General features: G+C 43.8%; 1 pseudogene; it reads left to right on the top strand.

Moving 5' to 3' along the window:
• Window positions 1-13,904, top strand: part of LOC139554763 (guanine nucleotide-binding protein G(s) subunit alpha-like) — an 83,046-nt pseudogene that overhangs the window by 27,583 nt on the left and 41,559 nt on the right.

Raw genomic sequence — 13,904 nt, 5'->3', positions numbered from 1 at the left:
CCTGATCTGTCTCCTCCTCTTCTGTCCTTCTCTAAATATAACACCAGTTTGAACCAGGACAGGCGTCTTGCTATCTTTCTGTCCTCAGCTATGTACGCTGATGGGATACCTCAAGAATAGGGACAGGAGTTTTAGCCTACCTGGTTATAATATTTTGGGGGGTTATTATATTTGTCCTATTACACACAAGGGTATAATAGAAATGTGTTTCTTGCCTATCCCATCTCCCCCTGAGACACCCTGAGGGAGCAGGACCACAGCCATTGTACAGCGCCCCTGGGAGCAATTAAGGTTAAGTGCCTTGCTCAAGGTCACAGCGACATATTTTTCACCTTGTCGGCTCCGGTATTCGATCCAGCGACCTTTCGGTTACTGGCCCCATGCTCTAACCTTAAGGCTACCTGCCACATGGTTAGGAGAAACACTTGACCCTACTAATTAGTCACTAGCGTTAAAATGCTCGTTGATTGATTTACAGCATGAGTGAATGTCAGGATTGCAGCGTGGTCAGAGTGAGACTGACATTTCATTTATGGCAATTTAGCTAGTTTGCTTGCACTTGCTAGCTAATTTGTGCTATTTAGCTAGCTTGTTGTTGCTAGATAATTTGTCCTGGGATATAAACATTGAGTTGTTATTTTACCTGAAATGCACAAGGTCCTCTACTCCGACAATTTATCCACACATAAAACAGTCAACTGAATCATTTCTAGTCATCTCTCCTCCTTCCAGGCTTTTTCATCTTTGAATTTATATGGGGATTGGCATCTAAACTTTCATAATATTACTACACCGACCGGCAACACAGTTCATCTTTCAATCACCCACGTGGGTATAACCAATAAGGAGGCGACGCGAGTGGTGTGGTCAGCCTATTAGCCTCTATGCTAGCCCAGGGATTGCCAACCCTCCTGGGCAGCTCCTGCAGGATTTTGTTTCAGTCTAACTTTAAACACATATGATCATATTAATTATCTCCTCCTCAGGATTAGCTGGTGTAGTTTGCTATAATATGACTAGGCCAAATGACTGGGTAGGTTAGATAGGATAGATTTAAACAACCATTGCTTCTTCATCTTACCTTCTGATAGGCTAAAGACATGTAGAACAGGTAGTGTATTTCAGACTTGATTTTCCCTTACAAAAATGTATCAACCCCTACAAAAATATCCATTAATTATAGACGGGTTGGCTGACAACTTCGCGATAACCACTCTGTTTTTCCCTATAGCTGTGCACGCGTCGTAGTTGCTAGTGGTAGCCCAGCAGTTAAGAGTGCTGGGCCAGTAACATAAAGGTTGCTGGTTCAGAGCCGGCAAGGTGGAATAATCTGCCGTTCTGCCCTTGAACAAGGCAGTTAATCCCTAACAACAACTTCTCCCAGGGCACCGATGCCTTGGACATTGATTAAGGCTGCCCCCCCGCACCTCTGATTCAGAGGGCTTGAGTTAAATGCGGAAGACACATTTCGGTTGAATGCTTTCCGTGATGTGCAACTGACTAGGTATCCCTTTCCCTAAACATCCAACCCGTCTATAATCCACATAATTCACATTTCCTGTTGCTGCAGGATTATTTTCCTGCTGTAGGAAACTGGCTAGAATTAAGATCCTACATACTGTATGTAGGTGAACTATCGCTCAATTATCCAATAATTTGAGATGTACAGGTGTGCCGCGGGGGTAGGGCCTAGGGCTACATTTTCTATTGCCTGAATAAAATTAACACCTGAAATGTAAACAATGTTGAAGGACTTTTCTAATCTGAGTTGGGTCCAAGTTGGCAACCGGTTCAACTGTCTACCCATGTACTGACCTGATCCAGTTCTCTGTGTTGTGTTGTTCTGCAGGAGTTCTATGAGCATGCTAAGACCCTATGGCAAGACGAGGGGGTGAAGGCCTGCTTCGAGAGATCCAATGAGTACCAGCTGATCGACTGTGCACAGTAGTAAGTACCCACCCACTCTTTGCCCCTTTATGAAACACACACACGCAGACTCAAACTTCAGGACAGGTTAAGTATACAGTGTGGCTGTTGATTTACTCTACAGTATGGCTGTTGATTTACTCTACAGTATGGCTGTTGATTTACTCTACTGCATGGCTGTTGATTTACTCTACAGTATGGCTGTTGATTTACTCTACAGTATGGCTGTTGATTTACTCTACAGTATGGCTGTTGTTTCAATCTACTGTATGGCTGTTGTTTCACTATACAGTATGGCTGTTGATTCACTCTACTGTATGGCTGTTGTTTCACTCTACAGTATGGCTGTTGATTTACTCTACAGTATGGCTGTTGATTTACTCTACTGTATGGCTGTTGTTTCACTATACAGTATGGCTGTTGATTCACTCTACTGTATGGTTGTTGTTTCACTCTACAGTATGGCTGTTGATTTACTCTACAGTATGGCTGTTGATTTACTCTACAGTATGGCTGTTTCAATCTACTGTATGGCTGTTGTTTCACTCTACAGTATGGCTGTTGATTCATTCTACAGTATGGCTGTTGTTTCACTCTACAGTATGGCTGTTGTTTCACTCTACTGTATGGCTGTTGTTTCAATCTACAGTATGGCTGTTGTTTCACTCTACAGTATGGCTGTTGTTTCACTCTACAGTATGGCTGTTGTTTCACTCTACTGTATGGCTGTTGATTCAATCTACAGTATGGCTGTTGTTTCACTATACAGTATGGCTGTTGATTCACTCTACAGTATGGCTGTTGATTTACTCTACTGTATGGCTGTTGTTTCAATCTACAGTATGGCTGTTGTTTCACTATACAGTATGGCTGTTGATTCACTCTACTGTATGGCTGTTGTTTCACTCTACAGTATGGCTGTTGATTTACTCTACAGTATGGCTGTTGATTTACTCTACAGTATGGCTGTTGTTTCAATCTACTGTATGGCTGTTGTTTCACTCTACAGTATGGCTGTTGATTCACTCTACTGTATGGCTGTTGTTTCACTCTACAGTATGGCTGTTGATTTACTCTACAGTATGGCTGTTGATTTACTCTACAGTATGGCTGTTGTCTCACTCTACAGCATGGCTGTTGATTCAATCTACAGTATGGCTGTTGTTTCACTATACAGTATGGCTGTTGATTCACTCTACTGTATGGCTGTTGATTTACTCTACAGTATGGCTGTTGATTTACTCTACAGTATGGCTGTTGTTTCAATCTACTGTATGGCTGTTGTTTCACTCTACAGTATGGCTGTTGATTCACTCTACAGTATGGCTGTTGTTTCACTCTACAGTATGGCTGTTGTTTCACTCTACTGTATGGCTGTTGTTTCAATCTACAGTATGGCTGTTGTTTCACTCTACAGCATGGCTGTTGATTCAATCTACAGTATGGCTGTTGTTTTTCTCTACGGTATGGCTGTTGTTTCTCTCTACAGAATGGCTGTTGTTTCACTCTACAGTATGGCTGTTGTTTCACTCTACAGTATGGCTGTTGTTTCACTCTACAGTATGGCTGTTGTTTCACTCTACTGTATGGCTGTTGTTTCAATCTACAGTATGGCTGTTGTTTCACTCTACAGTATGGCTGTTGTTTCACTCTACAGTATGGCTGTTGATTCACTCTACTGTATGGCTGTTGATTCACTCTACAGTATGGCTGTTGTTTCACTCTACAGTATGGCTGTTGATTCACTCTACAGTATGGCTGTTGATTCACTCTACAGTATGGCTGTTGTTTCACTCTACAGTATGGCTGTTGATTCACTCTACAGTATGGCTGTTGATTCACTCTACAGTATGGCTGTTGATTCACTCTACTGTATGGCTGTTGATTCACTCTACTGTATGGCTGTTGTTTCACTCTACAGTATGGCTGTTGTTTCACTCTACAGTATGGCTGTTGATTCAATCTACAGTATGGCTGTTGTTTCTCTCTATGGTATGGCTGTTGTTTCTCTCTACAGTATGGCTGTTTCACTCTACAGTATGGCTGTTGATTCACTCTACAGTATGGCTGTTGATTCACTCTACAGTATGGCTGTTGATTTACTCTACTGTATGGCTGTTGTTTCAATCTACAGTATGGCTGTTGATTCACTCTACAGTATGGCTGTTGATTCACTCTACAGTATGGCTGTTGATTCACTCTACAGTATGGCTGTTGATTCACTCTACAGTATGGCTGTTGATTCACTCTACTGTATGGCTGTTGATTCACTCTACAGTATGGCTGTTGATTCACTCTACAGTATGGCTGTTGATTCACTCTACAGTATGGCTGTTGATTTACTCTACAGTATGGCTGTTGATTCACTCTACTGTATGGCTGTTGATTCACTCTACTGTATGGCTGTTGATTCACTCTACAGTATGGCTGTTGATTCACTCTACAGTATGGCTGTTGATTCACTCTACAGTATGGCTGTTGTTTCACTCTACTGTATGGCTGTTGTTTCACTATACAGTATGGCTGTTGATTCACTCTACTGTATGGCTGTTGTTTCACTCTACAGTATGGCTGTTGATTTACTCTACTGTATGGCTGTTGTTTCACTATACAGTATGGCTGTTGATTTACTCTACAGTATGGCTGTTGATTTACTCTACAGTATGGCTGTTGTTTCAATCTACTGTATGGCTGTTGTTTCACTATACAGTATGGCTGTTGATTCACTCTACTGTATGGCTGTTGTTTCACTCTACAGTATGGCTGTTGATTTACTCTACAGTATGGCTGTTGATTTACTCTACAGTATGGCTGTTGTTTCAATCTACTGTATGGCTGTTGTTTCACTCTACAGTATGGCTGTTGATTCACTCTACAGTATGGCTGTTGTTTCACTCTACAGTATGGCTGTTGTTTCACTCTACTGTATGGCTGTTGTTTCAATCTACAGTATGGCTGTTGTTTCACTCTACAGTATGGCTGTTGTTTCACTCTACAGTATGGCTGTTGTTTCACTCTACTGTATGGCTGTTGATTCAATCTACAGTATGGCTGTTGATTCAATCTACAGTATGGCTGTTGATTCACTCTACAGTATGGCTGTTGATTTACTCTACTGTATGGCTGTTGTTTCAATCTACAGTATGGCTGTTGTTTCAATCTACAGTATGGCTGTTGTTTCACTCTACTGTATGGCTGTTGATTCACTCTACTGTATGGCTGTTGTTTCACTCTACAGTATGGCTGTTGATTTACTCTACAGTATGGCTGTTGTTTCAATCTACTGTATGGCTGTTGTTTCACTCTACAGTATGGCTGTTGATTCACTCTACTGTATGGCTGTTGTTTCACTCTACAGTATGGCTGTTGATTTACTCTACAGTATGGCTGTTGATTTACTCTACAGTATGGCTGTTGTTTCAATCTACTGTATGGCTGTTGTTTCACTCTACAGTATGGCTGTTGATTCACTCTACAGTATGGCTGTTGTTTCACTCTACAGTATGGCTGTTGTTTCACTCTACTGTATGGCTGTTGTTTCAATCTACAGTATGGCTGTTGTCTCACTCTACAGCATGGCTGTTGATTCAATCTACAGTATGGCTGTTGTTTCACTATACAGTATGGCTGTTGATTCACTCTACAGTATGGCTGTTGATTTACTCTACTGCATGGCTGTTGTTTCAATCTACAGTATGGCTGTTGTTTCACTATACAGTATGGCTGTTGATTCACTCTACTGTATGGCTGTTGTTTCACTCTACAGTATGGCTGTTGATTCACTCTACAGTATGGCTGTTGTTTCACTCTACAGTATGGCTGTTGTTTCAATCTACTGTATGGCTGTTTCAATCTACTGTATGGCTGTTGTTTCAATCTACAGTATGGCTGTTGTTTCACTCTACAGCATGGCTGTTGATTCAATCTACAGTATGGCTGTTGTTTTTCTCTACGGTATGGCTGTTGTTTCTCTCTACAGTATGGCTGTTGTTTCACTCTACAGTATGGCTGTTGTTTCACTCTACAGTATGGCTGTTGTTTCACTCTACTGTATGGCTGTTGTTTCAATCTACAGTATGGCTGTTGTTTCACTCTACAGTATGGCTGTTGATTCAATCTACAGTATGGCTGTTGTTTCTCTCTACGGTATGGCTGTTGTTTCTCTCTACGGTATGGCTGTTGTTTTTCTCTACGGTATGGCTGTTGTTTCTCTCTACGGTATGGCTGTTGTTTCACTCTACAATATGGCTGTTGTTTCACTCTACAGTATGGCTGTTGTTTCACTCTACTGTATGGCTGTTGTTTCAATCTACAGTATGGCTGTTGTTTCACTCTACAGTATGGCTGTTGATTCAATCTACAGTATGGCTGTTGTTTCTCTCTATGGTATGGCTGTTGTTTCTCTCTACAGTATGGCTGTTGTTTCACTCTACAGTATGGCTGTTGATTCACTCTACTGTATGGCTGTTGATTCACTCTACAGTATGGCTGTTGTTTCACTCTACTGTATGGCTGTTGTTTCAATCTACAGTATGGCTGTTGTTTCACTCTACAGTATGGCTGTTGTTTCACTCTACAGTATGGCTGTTGTTTCACTCTACTGTATGGCTGTTGATTCAATCTACAGTATGGCTGTTGATTCAATCTACAGTATGGCTGTTGATTCACTCTACAGTATGGCTGTTGATTTACTCTACTGTATGGCTGTTGTTTCAATCTACAGTATGGCTGTTGTTTCAATCTACAGTATGGCTGTTGTTTCACTCTACTGTATGGCTGTTGATTCACTCTACTGTATGGCTGTTGTTTCACTCTACAGTATGGCTGTTGATTTACTCTACAGTATGGCTGTTGTTTCAATCTACTGTATGGCTGTTGTTTCACTCTACAGTATGGCTGTTGATTCACTCTACTGTATGGCTGTTGTTTCACTCTACAGTATGGCTGTTGATTTACTCTACAGTATGGCTGTTGATTTACTCTACAGTATGGCTGTTGTTTCAATCTACTGTATGGCTGTTGTTTCACTCTACAGTATGGCTGTTGATTCACTCTACAGTATGGCTGTTGTTTCACTCTACAGTATGGCTGTTGTTTCACTCTACTGTATGGCTGTTGTTTCAATCTACAGTATGGCTGTTGTCTCACTCTACAGCATGGCTGTTGATTCAATCTACAGTATGGCTGTTGTTTCACTATACAGTATGGCTGTTGATTCACTCTACAGTATGGCTGTTGATTTACTCTACTGCATGGCTGTTGTTTCAATCTACAGTATGGCTGTTGTTTCACTATACAGTATGGCTGTTGATTCACTCTACTGTATGGCTGTTGTTTCACTCTACAGTATGGCTGTTGATTCACTCTACAGTATGGCTGTTGTTTCACTCTACAGTATGGCTGTTGTTTCAATCTACTGTATGGCTGTTTCAATCTACTGTATGGCTGTTGTTTCAATCTACAGTATGGCTGTTGTTTCACTCTACAGCATGGCTGTTGATTCAATCTACAGTATGGCTGTTGTTTTTCTCTACGGTATGGCTGTTGTTTCTCTCTACAGTATGGCTGTTGTTTCACTCTACAGTATGGCTGTTGTTTCACTCTACAGTATGGCTGTTGTTTCACTCTACTGTATGGCTGTTGTTTCAATCTACAGTATGGCTGTTGTTTCACTCTACAGTATGGCTGTTGATTCAATCTACAGTATGGCTGTTGTTTCTCTCTACGGTATGGCTGTTGTTTCTCTCTACGGTATGGCTGTTGTTTTTCTCTACGGTATGGCTGTTGTTTCTCTCTACGGTATGGCTGTTGTTTCACTCTACAGTATGGCTGTTGTTTCACTCTACAGTATGGCTGTTGTTTCACTCTACTGTATGGCTGTTGTTTCAATCTACAGTATGGCTGTTGTTTCACTCTACAGTATGGCTGTTGATTCAATCTACAGTATGGCTGTTGTTTCTCTCTATGGTATGGCTGTTGTTTCTCTCTACAGTATGGCTGTTGTTTCACTCTACAGTATGGCTGTTGATTCACTCTACTGTATGGCTGTTGATTCACTCTACAGTATGGCTGTTGTTTCACTCTACAGTATGGCTGTTGATTCAATCTACAGTATGGCTGTTGTTTCACTCTACAGTATGGCTGTTGTTTCACTCTACTGTATGGCTGTTGTTTCAATCTACAGTATGGCTGTTGTCTCACTCTACAGCATGGCTGTTGATTCAATCTACAGTATGGCTGTTGTTTCACTATACAGTATGGCTGTTGATTCACTCTACAGTATGGCTGTTGTTTCACTCTACAGTATGGCTGTTTCACTCTACTGTATGGCTGTTGTTTCAATCTACAGTATGGCTGTTGTTTCACTCTACAGCATGGCTGTTGATTCAATCTACAGTATGGCTGTTGTTTTTCTCTACGGTATGGCTGTTGTTTCTCTCTACGGTATGGCTGTTGTTTCTCTCTACAGTATGGCTGTTGTTTCACTCTACAGTATGGCTGTTGATTCACTCTACTGTATGGCTGTTGATTCACTCTACAGTATGGCTGTTGTTTCACTCTACAGTATGGCTGTTGATTCAATCTACAGTATGGCTGTTGTTTCACTCTACTGCATGGCTGTTGATTCACTCTACAGTATGGCTGTTGTTTCACTCTACAGTATGGCTGTTGATTCACTCTACTGTATGGCTGTTGATTCACTCTACAGTATGGCTGTTGTTTCACTCTACAGTATGGCTGTTGATTCACTCTACAGTATGGCTGTTGATTCACTCTACAGTATGGCTGTTGATTCACTCTACAGTATGGCTGTTGATTCACTCTACTGCATGGCTGTTGATTCACTCTACTGCATGGCTGTTGATTCACTCTACTGCATGGCTGTTGATTCACTCTACTGCATGGCTGTTGATTCACTCTACTGTATGGCTGTTGATTCACTCTACTGTATGGCTGTTGTTTCACTCTACAGTATGGCTGTTGATTCAATCTACAGTATGGCTGTTGTTTCTCTCTATGGTATGGCTGTTGTTTCTCTCTACAGTATGGCTGTTGTTTCTCTCTACAGTATGGCTGTTGTTTCACTCTACAGTATGGCTGTTGATTCACTCTACTGTATGGCTGTTGATTCACTCAACAGTATGGCTGTTGTTTCACTCTACAGTATGGCTGTTGATTCAATCTACAGTATGGCTGTTGATTCACTCTACAGTATGGCTGTTGTTTCACTCTACAGAATGGCTGTTGATTCAATCTACAGTATGGCTGTTGTTTCACTCTACTGCATGGCTGTTGATTCACTCTACAGTATGGCTGTTGATTTACTCTACAGTATGGCTGTTGATTCACTCTACAGTATGGCTGTTGTTTCACTCTACAGTATGGCTGTTGATTCACTCTACTGTATGGCTGTTGATTCACTCTACTGTATGGCTGTTGATTCACTCTACGGTATGGCTGTTGATTCACTCTACGGTATGGCTGTTGATTCACTCTACGGTATGGCTGTTGATTCACTCTACAGTATGGCTGTTGATTCACTCTACAGTATGGCTGTTGATTCACTCTACAGTATGGCTGTTGATTCACTCTACAGTATGGCTGTTGATTCACTCTACAGTATGGCTGTTGATTCACTCTACAGTATGGCTGTTGTTTCACTCTACAGTATGGCTGTTGATTCACTCTACTGTATGGCTGTTGATTCACTCTACGGTATGGCTGTTGATTCACTCTACGGTATGGCTGTTGATTCACTCTACGGTATGGCTGTTGATTCACTCTACGGTATGGCTGTTGATTCACTCTACGGTATGGCTGTTGATTCACTCTACAGTATGGCTGTTGATTTACTCTACTGTATGGCTGTTGTTTCAATCTACAGTATGGCTGTTGATTCACTCTACAGTATGGCTGTTGATTCACTCTACAGTATGGCTGTTGATTCACTCTACAGTATGGCTGTTGATTCACTCTACAGTATGGCTGTTGATTCACTCTACTGTATGGCTGTTGATTCACTCTACTGTATGGCTGTTGATTCACTCTACAGTATGGCTGTTGATTCACTCTACAGTATGGCTGTTGATTCACTCTACAGTATGGCTGTTGATTCACTCTACAGTATGGCTGTTGATTCACTCTACAGTATGGCTGTTGATTCACTCTACTGTATGGCTGTTGATTCACTCTACTGTATGGCTGTTGATTCACTCTACAGTATGGCTGTTGATTCACTCTACAGTATGGCTGTTGTTTCACTCTACTGTATGGCTGTTGTTTCACTCTACAGTATGGCTGTTGATTCACTCTACTGTATGGCTGTTGATTCACTCTACTGTATGGCTGTTGATTCACTCTACAGTATGGCTGTTGATTCACTCTACTGTATGGCTGTTGATTCACTCTACAGTATGGCTGTTGATTCACTCTACAGTATGGCTGTTGTTTCAATCTACTGTATGGCTGTTGTTTCACTCCACAGTATGGCTGTTGTTGAGATTGTGTTTTACAATAGCTTGATTTTTTATTTGTATGTGCTGGAGATCTGTGCATATTCCAATATATTTTCATTGTGGCTGTGTTGGGAGGGAGAGTGTTGGTTGTGTTGGGAGGGAGGGAGAGTGTTGGTTGTGTTGGGAGGGAGGGAGAGGGTTGGCTGTGTTGGGAGGGAGAGGGTTGGCTGTGTTGGGAGGGAGAGGGTTGGCTGTGTTGGGAGGGAGAGAGTTAGCTGTGTTGGGAGGGAGAGTTTTACAGTAGAGCTTACCTTTCCCTCATTGGCTCATAGCTTTTCATTTCTGGAATTGCTTCTTTTCTGTTTTTTTGTCTCTGTCAGACCTGACTATGTAATAAGTCTGGTCACATGAATCCAGAGTCGTTGGAAGGTGGATGCTCTTGGTGGGGGGGGCATTAAAGCTTTGCAGCAAGATGATCATGAAATCTCTCCCTTGTTTTGAAATGTGATTCTGGTTTGTTATTCTTAGCCCGGGGATGCGACCCGCTCCTGGACCGTCAAAGACAGACAGAAAGGCAGGAAGACGACAGACGGAGAGGCAGGCAGGTAGACGACAGTTAGGTGCAGGCTAAAGGGGAGAGACATATAGATGGAGGTCTTTCCTGCATTGCGGGGTATGTATATCAGCCCTCCTCCAGTCTCCCACACCCAGCAGCCCAGCCTGTGTTGTGGATCAGATGATGGGCTGGGTAGCCAGACCGGAAGTGCTCCCCTCCCCCCGCTGTGTACTTACGTAAACGGAGAAGCAGAGAAGGGGAGAGGGAGAGCTATTTTTAACTCAGGCTCGCTGCAGAAGGAGAAAGTGTGTGTGTGTGTGTGTGTGTGTGTGTGTGTGTGTGTGTGTGTGTGTGTGTGTGTGTGTGTGTGTGTGTGTGTGTGTGTGTGTGTGTGTGTGTGTGTGTGTGTGTGTGTGTGTGTGTGTGTGTGTGTGTGTGTGTGTGTGTGTGTGTGTGTGTGTGTGTGTGTGTGTGTGTGTTGGGGAAAGAGAGACAACTTTAGCATCAATGATGAAGGTGTCGGCATGGAATGAAAATCTGTCTGGGTTAGTGAGGGAAAGTAAAGACCCTCCCTTGGTAGTGTTCCCCCGTCTCTGTGTCAGTGATAAGGACTTGGTAGTGTTCCCCCGTCTCTGTGTCAGTGAGAAGGACTTGGTAGTGTTCCCCCGTCTCTGTGGCAGTGATAAGGACTTGGTAGTATCCCCCCTCTCTGTGTCAGTGAGAAGGACTTGGTAGTATCCCCCGTCTCTGTGTCAGTGATAAGGACTTGGTAGTATCCCCCCTCTCTGTGTCAGTGAGAAGGACTTGGTAGTATCCCCCCTCTCTGTGTCAGTGATAAGGACTTGGTAGTGTTCCCCCGTCTCTGTGTCAGTAATAAGGACTTGGTAGTGTTCCCCCTCTCTGTGTCAGTGAGAAGGACTTGGTAGTATCCCCCCTCTCTGTGTCAGTGATAAGGACTTGGTAGTGTTCCCCCGTCTCTGTGTCAGTGATAAGGACTTGGTAGTGTCCCCCGTCTCTGTGTCAGTGATAAGGAATTGGTAGTGTTCCCCCGTCTCTGTGTCAGTGATAAGGACTTGGTAGTGTTCCCCCGTCTCTGTGTCAGTGATAAGGACTTGGTAGTGTTCCCCCGTCTCTGTGTCAGTGATAAGGACTTGGTAGTGTTCCCCCGTCTCTGTGTCAGTGATAAGGACTTGGTAGTGTTCCCCCGTCTCTGTGTCAGTGATAAGGACTTGGTAGTGTTCCCCCGTCTCTGTGTCAGTGATAAGGACTTGATAGTGTTCCCCCTCTCTGTGTCAGTAATAAGGACTTGGTAGTGTTCCCCCGTCTCTGTGTCAGTGATAAGGACTTGGTAGTGTTCCCCCGTCTCTGTGTCAGTGATAAGGACTTGGTAGTATCCCCCCTCTCTGTGTCAGTGATAAGGACTTGGTAGTGTCCCCCGTCTCTGTGTCAGTGATAAGGACTTGGTAGTGTTCCCCCGTCTCTGTGTCAGTGATAAGGACTTGGTAGAGTTCCCCCGTCTCTGTGTCACTGATAAGGACTTGGTAGTGTTCCCCCGTCTCTGTGTCAGTGATAAGGACTTGGTAGTGTTCCCCCGTCTCTGTGTCAGTGATAAGGACTTGGTAGAGTTCCCCCGTCTCTGTGTCACTGATAAGGACTTGGTAGTGTTCCCCCGTCTCTGTGTCAGTGATAAGGACTTGGTAGTGTTCCCCCGTCTCTGTGTCAGTGATAAGGACTTGGTAGTGTTCCCCCGTCTCTGTGTCAGTGATAAGGACTTGGTAGTGTTCCCCCGTCTCTGTGTCAGTGATAAGGACTTGGTAGTATCCCCCCTCTCTGTGTCAGTGATAAGGACTTGGTAGTGTTCCCCCGTCTCTGTGTCAGTGATAACGACTGGGTAATTGTCCCCTGTCTCTGTGGCAGTGATAAGGACTTGATAGTGTTCCCCCTCTCTGTGTCAGTGAGAAGGACTTGGTAGTGTTCCCCCTCTCTGTGTCAGTGATAAGGAGTTGGTGGTATCCCCCTCTATGTGGCAGTGATAAGGACTTGGTAGTGTTTCCCCCTCTCTGTGGCAGAGATAAGGACTTGGTGGTATCCCCCTCTGTGGCAGTGATAAGGCCTTGGTAGTGTTCCCCCTCTCTGTGTCATTGATAAGGACTTGGTAGTGTTTCCCCCTCTCTGTGGCAGAGATAAGGACTTGGTAGTGTTCCCCCCTCTCTGTGGTGGCGATAAGGACTTGGTAGTGTTCCCCCTCTCTGTGGTGGTGACAAGGACTTGGTAGTGTTCCCCCTCTCTGTGTCAGTGAGAAGGACTTGGTAGTGTTCCCCCGTCTCTGTGTCAGTGATAAGAACTTGGTGGTATCCCCCTCTATGTGGCAGTGATAAGGACTTGGTAGTGTTCCCCCTCTCTGTGGTGGTGATAAGGACTTGGTAGTGTTCCCCCGTCTCTGTGGTGGTGATAAGGACTTGGTGGTATCCCCCTCTCTGTGGCAGAGATAAGGACTTGGTAGTGTTTCCCCCTCTCTGTGGTGGTGATAAGGACTTGGTAGTGTCCCCCGTCTCTGTGTCAGTGATAAGGACTTGGTAGTGTTCCCCCGTCTCTGTGTCAGTGATAAGGACTTGGTAGTGTTCCCCCGTCTCTGTGTCAGTGATAAGGACTTGGTAGTGTTCCCCCGTCTCTGTGTCAGTGATAAGGACTTGGTAGTGTTCCCCCGTCTCTGTGTCAGTGATAAGGACTTGGTAGTGTTCCCCCGTCTCTGTGTCAGTGATAAGGACTTGGTAGTATCCCCCCTTTCTGTGTCAGTGATAAGGACTTGATAGTGTTCCCCCTCTCTGTGTCAGTGATAAGGACTTGGTAGTGTTCCCCCGTCTCTGTGTCAGTGATAAGGACTTGGTAGTGTTCCCCCGTCTCTGTGTCAGTGATAAGGACTTGGTAGTATCCCCCCTCTCTGTGTCAGTGATAAGGACTTGGTA

This window comes from Salvelinus alpinus, chromosome 2, assembly GCF_045679555.1.
Source record: "Salvelinus alpinus chromosome 2, SLU_Salpinus.1, whole genome shotgun sequence".
In the NCBI taxonomy this organism is placed as follows: domain Eukaryota; kingdom Metazoa; phylum Chordata; class Actinopteri; order Salmoniformes; family Salmonidae; genus Salvelinus; species Salvelinus alpinus.
Note: the sequence above shows the minus strand (reverse complement) of the source record. Positions and strands in the feature narration are given on the sequence as shown.